Below are 13564 nucleotides of genomic sequence, written 5' to 3'. Positions count from 1 at the left end.
GAACACATATGCTGGAAAGTAATATTTGGAATTGAGAAACTCATTTACAGAATCTAATAAGTGTGATGTACAATTAAATATTATAAACAGAGAATATTCACTGATGATGGATAATATGACAATAATTCAACTCCTGGACTATGGATCTATGGATGTATTATGATCCATAGTCCAGGTGTTGAATCATTGTCAAAAGTCCATGAGCACAATCAAAAATAAATGTCTGTCTAATGCAAAAGTACTTTTAAACCAATATACCACATGAGCTTTATGCGGCATGTCTACCCGAACTGTGCATTCTCTCTCTTTCTACTTCTCTCTCTATTTCTCGATATGTATAGATGTCTCTCTCTCGCTCCCTCTATTTCTCTCTCTTTCTCTCTTCTCTACCAGAGCCTTACTTTCTCACTATCTGTCTCTCTTAATTTCACTTGATGTCCCTGCAGTAGAAATTCATATTGGCCTGTGAGCATTCACTAGAGCCACCCCACAACAGCCGTTGCTGACTGCAGTGAAACCAGAGACAAATAACTACTATCATGAAGGTGGATGCTGCGTTTTGCAAAATAAGCTATTTAAACAAAGGCAATGACTTAATTGTACTAACATTGTAGAGTGGCTCAATTTACAATTGGTCAATCTTCATTTCTCTTCCAGTATATTTTATGGTAATAATATGATTACTGCACCTGTAATGAGCATACAAATTATTGTCTGATAAAAGGTTATCATTCCAAGATAGATACTTTAGAACAGCCCTATCATAGTCTCTCAAAATACCTGTATTTGAAAGGAACAGTGGACAAACAGCACCAACAAGGGTTCCTGCTGCTTTGCAGAAAATCAAAGAACATTTTAGGACATAATAATTGACAAACAAGTCTGTGATTACAGGGTTGTATGAATCACTAACTACATAATACATACTGGCCTTGGTGCTCATTTAATTTTTCACAACACTCACTCCAACATCAACATCTTTGTCACTATTATCCATGCATACTAATTTTTACATTTTATAGATTTGGATGTGAGGTTAAAATGGCTGTCATTCGATTGGCATTCAAGGGCCATTTTATTTCGGGTTCGCTTGTTTCTGGAGAGTTCTGGAAGAGGCAAGGTTTATCGTTGTCCCTCCATTTTTCAAATTCTCCTGATGATAAACATCTGTCAACTGAATGCTCCATGTGGATAATTGTCATCGTTCATGTGTCTCATAGACGAGTATAAAATGGCCTGAAAGAAGCAGGTACAGATAATTGAATAGATAATAGAATAAAAAAATGTGTTTGTCATTTTCTTCTGAATTCTGTTCTTTGGCCCTTTCTCATTTTCTGTGAACGGCCAGCTTTTTTATTGACGTCAATCCTATAAATATATAATTCTCTAAGTGTGACTGTGAGGTAATGAAATGAATAAACTTTCAACATTGTCCTTAAAGGCCATTCTGTGGGGAATAATTCATTCGCATGTTATCAAGAGGGATTAGGAGTTAAAATGCAAAAATTGGCTGGCCTCCCCCTCAAGGCACTTGCAAAAATGATGAGGATAAGCATATCATTCAGCTGGTGAGGAAGTGTGGGTAAAGCTCCAAGCTGCTTGGCTTGGCTGACAACATTCCATAATACAGAAAATGCCCTTCTGTTTTGAACATTTTAATAAGCCCTAGCCTGACATTTATAGGGTACGAACAATGTAAACCAGGTAAGTAAACAGCCAGTTAACATGTTTTAAGCAATGTGCTAAATGCTTAGAGAGTACATTAACTGTAGAAGAGAAATGCCTATCACTACTTGGGGATTGTTATTTAAGCATTTAATCTTCTTGATAAGTGCTTGAGAAATGTTAAGCAAGCATTTCTCGTTGTCAAGGGTAATTCTAATCATCTATTGTAATAAGTATATATTGTTGAGCTGTATATGCTTTCCTGTGGCTGGTTCACATGCAGGAGCATAGCTTAGCCAGTATTGTTGGGGTGGAGGGTGAGCCAGAGATTCCCCAAAAAGAAATGCAGTGTAGCTGTCTAAAAGGTTGGGGCTGGCTCTTTTTAACATGTGTTTTGGAGAATAGCAATACTGGAAGTTAAGAAACATGTTACATTACGTACATAGTTAGGTTATGCCAGCAATTAGCACATTACAATGTTACTGTATCAAATATTTTACATGGGTCAGAAAAACATCAAAATGTTTGTACATTTACAATAAATTTCAACAGTCAAATGTGGGCTCTGTACTGTCCTGAGTACCCCCGGAATTGAAACATGTCTGTCCTTCAAACCACTGTACTTTAGATCAGCATTTGATATGCTTTCCAGGCCTGCTGCTGCTGCTCTGTTAAGGAGCCATCCAATGCTAAGGAGCCTGTCCAATCCAACCGCTGCCACCCTCCAGCCCAGTAATTGGCTCATGAACCTAGCCAGCTGACACAGGACTTCCCTGACTCACCTCCCACAGCAGAATTCCTCCCTTTCCAGGGCTGCTACTGTTCCGTTAAGGAGCCACCCCCATTTTTAAGAATCAAGTGGTAGGATTGCATGGGCGTGTGCACCCTGGGAAGCACAAGACACTCAAATGCTCCTGCATTAATTTTCGGGCATTCCCTCACCTTCTACTCCTCCCTCCAACCCATCCACTGCCTCCCCTTCAGCTCGTGATTGGCTCATGGAACGGGACAGCTGACCCAGGAGCTCACTGACTCACCACCCATAGTGGGATTTCTCCCTTTCCAGGCCTGCTACTGTTCCGTTATGGAGCCATTCTCATTCTGAAGAATCAAGTGGCAAGTTTGTAGGGACCTGTCCCTTCCGAGCAGCCTAAGATACTCAAACTCCCTAGCACCCATTTCTGGGCATTCCATCAACTCCCCCTAGCCCTCCCTCCGGCCCACCACTGCTTGCTCTCCACCAATGTGATTGGCTCATAGAATGGGTCAACTGACCCAGGAACACACTAATTTAAGCAGATACCACAGGACAGCCCTACCCAGGCATCAGGCTAAGGGCTTAGGAAAATCCCTCTGTAAAGGGGGTAGATCCCACTCCCTCTGAAACGGAATTTATAGGAGGTAGACCAAACCCCCCCTCAAGCTGAATGTCGATAACTTATCGGGTTGATCATTAATTTCAGTATTGCAAACGTCAGAATGATAATGCTTAAAAGGCCAAACAAACCCATTGTAGGGCAACATACATTTTTGGGGTCAGAATGCCTTGCCAAGCGAAGAGCATGTTGAGTAGCATACATATATCATAATTACCGAAATTCTAGGTTTAAAACTGAAGAGAACTTAAGTTATAAGAAAAATAGATTGGTCAGTCATTTTGTAAATTGATCGGCCATTTTGGTTAAGACAAAGTCAGGCAAATTCTAAGATGGATGGTGAAAACACAAAATGGTTGGGTTTTGCAAAATCATGCTGAAATAATTCTATAATTCCCCCATTGCAGCTCACTGAAAGTTCAGTAGACGAGGACATAATGTCTGTACTTCTTGGTAACAATTCTGACAGTGATGGGTCCGGAAGATAGCAATTAGTACAGACAGCTGGTCAGTTAGCAACATTTGTTGTGTTCATGGGCAGTGCACATAGCTGATGCCCACACTTGGACTCCTTTGGCAAGGATGCATGGTATCACCTGCCAAAAGTACCTTGATGAGCTTGCCAAGATTATTCTTTCTCTAGGCATCAAAGGATATGATAAAGGTGAGGACAAAACTAATTAGTTTGAATGTGTTGGTATGGCATAGGGACTTGATGAGTGGCAGTCAGGGCAGTTAACCCTGGGCTGATGAAGTGGTTGTCCTTAATTAGAAGGACCAATACAAATGTTTTGTATTAATTATTATATTACAGCATCTTTTAAAATGTATAAAAGGTAATGAAGTTAGGAGAGGGTTAGGAGCTGCTGAGTTTTCTGCTGTATGCTGTATGCTGTCTGCTGGGTCCAGAGAATAATTAAAGAGATGTCTTTGAAATTCAGCCTGAGTCTCTTGATGTCTCCCTGCTTTGTCTCTGGCATGCCTTCCCTAATCCAGGCGTGTCAAGGCTCAGAGAGGGCAATGGGCTCATCTCTACACATGGCACCTTCAGATGGGACCCTGAGATGAGGACTGACTCGAGCTTCTCTAAGGGTCACGGACCAAGACACAAGGTGCATGCTAACAGGGCTGGGAGAGAGAGAGATGAGGGCAAACTGCAGATGCCCGCACATCATTGCTGTGAGAGGGCTCCCAGAACTGATAGCATGAAAGGACACCTTGGCACCTGTGTATTGGGGCATGTATGAGGGAGACTGAGATAGAGAAGAAGAGAATAAAAAGATGTGTATTATTTTAATGATTTTGGCTGGTTTGAATTTTTGTACTATTATTTTGGGGGTCTTTAGAAAAAAGGGTTATTATTTTGGGGGGTCTTTAGAATTTTTTTATTACATTGGGGGTCTTTAGAAAAAAAAGAAATTTGAGGGATTCTTTTGAAAAAAAATATATATATAATTTAATGGTAATCAATGGTTTAAAGTGTAATATATTAGTTTTGAAGAGTAACTGGTTGGGGTAAAAAACGTGAGACGATGAGCGTCGAGTTATTAAGTAACTGACTTGAGACGAGGAACGTCAAGCATTTAAGGTACATAGATAAAAGAAGATCTATATGATAAGCCTGAGACCTACATCAATGGATGTTTAGAAGGAGCTGTTTCAGAGTCCCAAGGTGGATGACATAGACTACAAACAGATTGTTCTGTTAAAGGGAACAGCTCACACTCTGTAGGAGTAATTTTAGGGGCAAGAACAGTCACAAGGAGGGTGGACTGAGAGATATATGTGGGCCGGCCATTATTGTCTATGTGCAATGCATGTTATGTGTTATGTATTATATGTGTTTTTATAATGAGAAGTCAAGAAAATATATATTTATTTAGTTGAGGAAAATTTGTCACCAATCCAGAAAAATAAAGTGATCAATAGATGGAGAAAAAATATGCAAACATGAGCTAGGGATGAGAATGCACCTATGTGCGCGCTTTACATTATGATACAATCGATATTAGGCCAGATAACGGAGAAAAGGTTAGAAAATGTGGTCATCTTTGAAACCTCAGAATAGTCAGGCCATGTTAGATACAGGGTTAAATGTTATATTTACAAATAGTCCTAGATACTCAGAAAATGTTGAACGATATAAACTTGCACTCCTTTTCATGGCAACAAGTGATGCAGAAGTTTGACATGAGAGGGAAATCAATCAGACTTTAAACAGCCAGCTATGTAATTGCAGTGGAAAGGATGTGCATCCACATTCCTTTATTGCTTAAGAGTACAAAGTTGATAAAATGCAATAAAGAGCTTGAAAGTAAACTTTCATGAGGTTAGGACTGTTTTAGGCACGATATATAGCTGTTAAATGAGAGTGCTGATAAGCGCGAGAGGGAGATTTATGCGTTGGAAGTTGTGCGCCACTAAAAGAAGCAACTGCAGTGTTTGATTCAAGGACAACAGATAAACAGTTGGCAGAGCTAGGAGAGGTGATTCCTGATCACAAGAATAACTCTTTGAGTAAAATGCAACTAAATGGATATTTTTGAGAATTATTGTTTTAGACTGAAGAGTTACATGGGTGAAGCCATGCCTTGGAAATGTATTGTCTTTATTAACGGCTATCCACGGCTGTGGAAGCATGTGTACTTGGAAAAAGTCTTCTCAAGACATTGTTAAAAAAATGCAGAAGCTGTTTCTGAGTGTAAAAATGTTGGCTAGGTCATTCTGATGGAATGATGATGGATGTTTTTATTATTGGGCACATATTAAGGAGTGCCAACTAAGTTGTTGATTTTATATAAGGCAAAATAGCCATCTCTTATGGAGAAGCGAAAGAGGCATTTATTCTTTTGATAAAATAGCTTTCAGTGTGCCAGGAATAGAGGAAGAAAGACAGATTGCCAAATGAAAACACAGGAGTAGTGTTTTAGGTAATCAAAATGATGACAATGCTGAGAGAGATAGCATTGGAAAGGGAGCATGAGATGCAATGCATGCAAGTTTAAAAACGTGCACCAAATACATTCAGAGCATATTGGAGAGATGCCAAGCAATGGAACAATGTTCTCTTCACTGTACATCATGTCTGTGAATTATGAAGACATTCAGAGAATATTTTTAAAATAATTGTGTTGAGGATCACAGGTTGGAAAAGGTGTTGCCGAGATTCAAAATATAATTTTGGGTGCAAATTGCAGTTAAAAGTAGACAAATATATTAGTGAATGTTATTGAACTAGGCACAGCAAATATCTATAAGGGACAATAAGAATAAATAAATGAAAAGGTATTTTTTGGGAAAAATGTGCTTTTAGCATGAAGGAAGCAGTCAGTATTGAAAGTAAGCATGTGTGCACTGGGAAGACATTCATGCAGATGCATACACTGGGAAGATATTCACGTAGATGCATGCAAATGGAAGGGCGTGCACACGCACACATACACACAGGTACACATGATTTTATGGAAGTGTAAGTGATCAGTGCAATATGGACAATGCATTTAAAAAAACACATGCACTCTCGCATGCTGGTATCCACACACACATGTAATGTTTTTATTTTACAGTTAGCATGATAGCAGATGGGGAAAATAAGAATAGAAATTCATTTTAGAAGATATAGTAAGGACAGCGATTGCATGTTTATATTTAAGATTACTGAGATTCTTGAAGTACGTAAACAGGAATGAAAAACAGTGGCAGTATTTCACCATGGTTTATGGCAAAGGGCCTCATTACACGGATGGCGGAGAACCATGGTTCATGCCGGTAAAATACCGGCACCGCCTTGGCGGAAAGGGGAATTACCGCCCCATTCCAAGGTTGGCGGGGCGGTAATTCCCCCTTCCACCATTGCTCTTCCCCATTCCCATTTTTGCCCCATAGGGCTCAATGGGAATGGGGAAGGCGCTAATTACGGTACCGCAAATTGCGGTACCGTAATTAGCTCCCTGGGTCCCTTTGCGGGTTGCAAAAAGCAGGCGTTAAATCCCCCAACCCGCAAAGGGACCTCGTAGTAAGGCGGTAAGGACGGTAAAATACCGGTACCGGTAAATCCTTACCGCCATCCGTGTAATGAGGCCCAAAGACTGTTTGAAGTAGATATGAAGGCGTCTGCGGAGCAAGTGGGAGTAAAGACGAGGTGACATGAAAAGAATGCAGCAATTATCACGCATTCTGTGCAGACTTAAGGAAAGTTTGTGAAAGTCAAAGCTGGTTCAAAGAAAAAGATATTAAGGTATGCTGTGGGAAGGGCGGTATTGGCTAGTGAAGGAGAAAGTCAGGAATGTGGCAAACAAGTAAGTGCATCGATGGCAAATAATTAAGCATCAAGCGGATTAAGGAGGCAATGGGAGCATGCCAAGTGGCAGGGGAACGGGTTTCAGAGGAGGAGGCGATTGCAGAATATGCAGGATGGACAAATCTAAAGATAGGGGGTCTGTTCTGCCTCCATTATAGAGCCTAGTCTTGGGACAGGCTGAATTTTTAACGGAGACTAGAAGTGTGATAACCACACTAGTTGGGGACAAGATATGTCAGATTGAGAAGGGGAAACCTTTCAAGGGGAACAGGGCATTGGTGCATGTGATCCCAAGGAAGGAGTGTTCTCAGACAGACAAAGAAGTGGGATTGTCCTACCTGAACCTACTTAAACCGAGGATGCCAGAGCCTCTGGCGTGACCAGTTCAACCTAAAAGATGACCTTTTAGCAAGAGGGGGGGCAGCACAACTCATAATATATAATTCACCAGTTAAGAAAACGTTTTCCCAGGATCAGACAGCGTATTAGACATGAGTGCTGGGAGTGCAACTGGCACAGCACCCAGGAAAGTTGCAAAACAGATTTACTGCAGAGGGCAATTGTAGTGAGCCCTAGGCAGATTTAGCAAATATGTAAACATGAGATAAATATTGGCACCCAGGATTGAAGGTGACAATATGCTGGAAGAAAGAAATCCTGTCTCAAGAAAAGGGGTATTTATGCACCCACAATAGGGCACATAGAAGGCAACTTGATGTGCTCAGAATTATTAGTAAACACTATGCCCCAAAAGGTGTCAAGAATTAATACGGCAGGTGAGAAGAAAAATCGTTCTTTCATTAATAGACACTGGGAGTGCATGTTTATGCAACAAAGGCAGAAAGGTGTTGGATGATGGGAATTAAATCAGAATATTGAGTGTACTTTTGAAGACTACAAATGGTGCTTTCTTGCTTAGTGATGAATTATCAGTCTCTGTAGGAGAATGTGTATGACGGATTTGTGTTATATTTTTGATAGGTAGTTGTCAAGGATTTGAAAAAGGATTAGATAACAAAGCTTAACATGATGAACTATTTAGGTGATTAAGGGATAGTGTGTTCCACTTCTGGAATGCACCATTTAAGCACACATTAATTCATAGTGGTGTGCACAGGGCAAGGGACCCTGCAAGGTGTTTCTGGTGAAACTAGAGGTTTTTATTGTTGTGAGGTAAGCATAGTGTTACACATGGCTATGTGGCCTAGTGGAGAAAAGTGGTGAAAAGATATGAAGAATTTAGTTTCAGACCTTGGATATCTAGTGACAAAGAGGGGGGAACCCCCATAAAATTAAAAGCAGTAATAATGCAGGAGAAGATGGCGATGTTCAAAAGAATGGACAATGAGAGCGGACCATGGAGAACAGTGATGGTTCTCAAGGAAGGGTCCAGGTTGATTGATGTCACTGATGATGACATATTTAGATAGGGCTTAACTAAGGATGAAGTGGTGTTTCTTTAGGAGCATCACACACTGGGGAAAAATAGAGGAAAGGGAAACATCTTATTGCATGTAGCCATAATATAATGGAGCTCAGTATAATTTCAGGAAGGCTCAGAGAAAATAACAAGTGACATATGGACGGCAGGCCATTATGGCATGAGTCCAGCAAAACGAATAAGGGGAAGATGAAAATAAATGATTGACTTTAAACAGTATAGGAATATGAAGTTCAGTTAATAAAACTGACATCCATTGGGTGAAATAAATAAATAAATTAAAAATGTATGAATGCAAGAAATGATTGGATGAATGAATGATTGGATATTAAAGCATCAGGAAACATAAAATATGTAAAAAATAAAAATTGTAAAAAATAAATAGCACCGATTAAGGTTTCTGGCTATAGTAGAAAAATGTTGTGTATTGTAATAAAAAAGATAATGGGAATGATGAAGGGCAGCAGGATTATGATGGGCCAAGGTCATTTTGATCATAGGGGAAAAAACGTCTAGTAAAACTGCATGAAAGAACATATGGGAGTAAGTAAAATAATATTATTTAAATGTATATAATGGTGTTGGTTTATATTTTATATATGAAGAATGTTGATCTTTTCTTGAACACAGAAGAAATGTCTGTATGGCCTTAGTAGGGGAAGAAACATTATACCATGAAAAAGGTGAGTACTAGTGAATAGGGAGAGAAGAAAGAGGTGAGTACTGGTACACAACACAGAGTGTGGTCACACTGTTGATCATTATTAGGAGTAAGAGGACGCAGGTGAATACAGAAAGAAAAAAAAGACAGTTAAGGATACAGTGTTTCAATTATGTAGCCTTTTTTCCCAAGATAGGTGCAAACAGGTGTGAGCATAGAGCAGCATAAAGATGCAAGCATGGCCTCCTCTGACAGCACAGGACATAGACAATGTTAAATAAAAGGTGAGATTTGGCAGAAGTATAGGAAATGTTTAAAATAGGCAAAACTATGTGTTTTTTATGTTAAAAATTGTAGGCAAGTAGTAAAAGCAGTGCCAGATCCCAGAAAAACAGGGGTAGGCTAGGTTAGTGTAGGGCAAACAGGAACAGCAAGCGATTAAGGCAGCATGCAATGTGGGATGAAATATGTTTATTATATTTTAATAGGATCAAGGCACAGAGAAAGGAAATTACCGCAGTCCTACGCGATCGAAAGGAAGATGGCGAAGGAAAGAATAACTTTCAGCTGAGTAGAAAAGAACTTTCAGCTCAGCAGAAGAAGAACATTCAGCTAAGCAGGAAAAAGTCAATACAGGCCTGAGTGTAATGCTCAAAGTGTTTTCTTTAATGTGCACCAACAGCACACAAGAAAGGCTATCCTATAGACATAAAGCAAAACATACTAAAATAAATTATCTTAGTAAACATCTTTTTTTCACAGCAGCCGGGCGCAAGGGTTTATGTTAAGAAGAAACCTGACCCCCTTGCCAGTCGCCAAATGACTTTCATCTCTATTTCAGTTTTCTACAGAGAACAGGGATCCCTACCATAGTTGTCTTCTTCTGCTACGAATGTCATATTTTTATGTTGTTTGTCTGTTGTTTGTTATTTTTGATAACCTAGTCTGAGAATGTCGACCTTAAGGGTAAATGTATATAGTTTTGTGACAAAAAAAGGAAAAAGCCCATAGAAAAGAAGTGCAATTGTAGACATAGGTGAATAGGATTATTGTAAACAAACAAGGTTCCAGCAACCAGACTGTGTGCATATGAGAAAAAGTAAACATGTACAGAGAGAAAGAAAAAAAGCAGTTTGATTAGGAGGCAGGGATGTTTGAAAGTAATATATAATGTAGTTTGTTTAGAAGGCAGAAATGTCTGACAGACACACAAGAATAGTTTTGTAAGGGTTGGGTCGAGAAGAAAAGTACTGATGATAGAGACATACTTATTTTTCAAAGGTAACTCATTCTTTTTTTATTACAGGTGGATAGAAGAGATGCATTATACATCAGGAGATTGATGGCACATGAACCTATGAGTAGAGAGAGGGTCGAAGCACCCAGCCAAAATGCCCATTCACAGACATTCTGGCAAACAAATCCCCTATCCTTGTGTCCCCCTTGCTTAAATGGTTCTTTATGTTCTGTGATGAAGGAGACCTCAAAAACAGATAATGACTCCTGGCCTAGGCATCGAAAAGGCCTGGAAGACTTGCTTCAAAGCAGCCCAAAAAAGGCCAAAATCAACTGGACAAAGATGGTCCATGGATATCAAACCAAGATGAGTTGGGTGGAAGACGTGCTAGTGGAAGATGAACCAATGAAAAGAGAACGAACATTGAGAATGTGAATAGGGTAAACAATGAAGAAACAAGGAAATAACATTTTGTCATGTAGTGGGAGTGATGGAAAAATATGGAGTATAATCCACATGTGAATAATGTGTGAAGGCGGGCTGGTGGGTTCCCTCAAAGTGTGGCTGTCTTTCGATTCTCATAGTGGCCATAATGACCCGATGTATAATAAGTATAAAATTAAACTGGGTAATGGAGGTGGGACTCAGATAATAGTGAACAATGGTGTTCTTTAGGGATACATACATGTTTAGACTAGGAGAATATAATGTGTTAGTTCTGACTGTGTAGAATTTCTTTCAGGATACCTCCCATAGTGAAAAAAATCGTCTCACAGAAAAGGGTGGTTCGGACTGAGATGTGTAGGTACACTGAATATGGAGGATGGTGGACATTGGCTGTACTGGTATATATTAAGAAGGTGTCTAAATACAAGCCAGATGGGGGAGTGTTTAGGGGTAGACCCCACCACCCCTCAAACAGAATGCAGATAATTTATTGGGTTGATCATCAATTTCAGTATTCCGAAAATCAGAATTATAGTGTTTCAAAGGTCAAACCCACACATTGTAGGTTGACATACATTTTTGGGGTCAGAACGCCTACCAAGTGAAGGCCATTTTGGGTAGCATACATATATCATAATAACCAAAATTCTAGGTTTAAAACTGAACAGAACTTCAGTTATAAGTAAAAAGAGATTGGTCAGTCATTTTGTAAATTGATTGGCCATTTTGGTTAAGACAAAGTCAGGCAAACTCTAAGATGGATGCTGAAAACACAAAATGGTTGGGTTTTGCAGAATCATGCTGAAATAATTATATAATTCCCTCATAGCAGTTCATTGAAAGTTCAGTAGACGAGGACATAATGTTTGTACTTCTTGGTAACAATTCTGACAGTGATGGACCGGGAAGATAGCAATTAGTACAGACAGCTGGTCCGCTAGCAACAGCTGTTGGGTTCATGGGCAGTGCACAGAGATGATGCCCATACTTGGATTCCTTTGGCAAGGAAGCATGATATCGCCTGCCAAAAGTACCTCAATGAGCTTGTCAAGATTATTCTTTCTCTAGGCATTAAAGGTTATGATAAAGGTCAGGACATGTGTAGGTATGACATACGTACTTGATGAGTGGCAGTCAGGGCAGCCAACCCTAAACTGAGGAGAGGGCTGGGAGTTGCTGTATGCTATATGAGTTGTTGTCTCTGTATCCTGAGAAGAATTAAAGAGAACTCTTTGATTTTCAGCCTGAGTCTCTTGATGTCTCCCCGCTTGGTCTCTGTCATGCCTTCCCTAATCCAAGGGAGTGACAAGGCATCAGAGAGGGCACTGGGCTAATCTCTACACCTCTTTGTCTGTTTGCCCTGGCACCCCAGCCCAGTCAGGCTCTGCAGCAACACACAGGTAGTAAACATTGGCATTGATGTAGTGTTGCAATATGAATCTCAAAAGTGTTGTTTTTCATCACATTTCGTTTTCTTCCCACAGTGATTCCTGGGTAGGATTCGCTTGCATTTTGAATCTCGCTACTTTTATATCCCACCACATTGCTTTTATTCACACAGTGCTTCCTGGACTGTGTTTGCATTTTGAATCTCACTATTGCTGTGTTCCACCACAGTGTGTTTCCTCCCACGGTTCCCCTGTGTTGGGTTGGCATTTTAAATCTTGCTAGCCTTGTGTTACACCATATTACTTCCACCCACTGTCATACCTCTCAATAAACACTTCTCAATTACATACACCCAAAACACGCATCACCACCTTCAACAGAATACAGCTGAGACCCATGCTATATTTGAACCAGCTGTTCACATGATTTTATTTATTTGTATTTATTTATTTTTATTTTTGCACTGCACACACATTCCCGTGGGCCTCAGGGTGCACACATAACTAGGACAAGACGTACAACAAGCAGTGAGAGAAAGCGGCCCTAGCAGTGAACAGGAAGGAATGAGATTGAAGAGATGGGTTTTAATGGCCTTTTTGAAAGAGGCGTAGTTGTCAATAATGCATATTGGAGCAGGAAGAGAGTTCCCGAGAAGAGGAGCTTGAACTGGGAAGCTTGTGCCGCCAAAATGAGTCAGTTTAAAACTTGGCCAGATCAGCATGGGTGCGATGGTAGAACGAAGATTTCTGGTGGCCTTCTTGCTCTTAGTGCGATCCGACAGATATACTGACCATGAGAAAGATAGGCACTTATGAGCTAGAGTAAGGATCTTGTGAGATATTCTTTACCTGACTGGAAGCCAGTGAAATGATTTCCTGAATGTGTAAATGTGGGTACGACGGGTAAGTTAAAAAATGGTACATACAGCATTATTTTGTGTAGTCTGAAGGGCATTGATGTTTAAAGAGGTGGTGCCAGCCAGGAGACTATTACAGTAGTCCAACCTTGAGTTAATGAACGCTGTGGACAACAGAGCGCAATATTGGGA

This window comes from Ambystoma mexicanum, chromosome 4q (genome assembly GCF_040938575.1).
Source record: "Ambystoma mexicanum isolate Mex_15411 chromosome 4q, UKY_AmexF1_1, whole genome shotgun sequence".
Taxonomy (NCBI): Eukaryota; Metazoa; Chordata; class Amphibia; order Caudata; family Ambystomatidae; genus Ambystoma; species Ambystoma mexicanum.
This window is presented reverse-complemented; position numbering follows the sequence as displayed.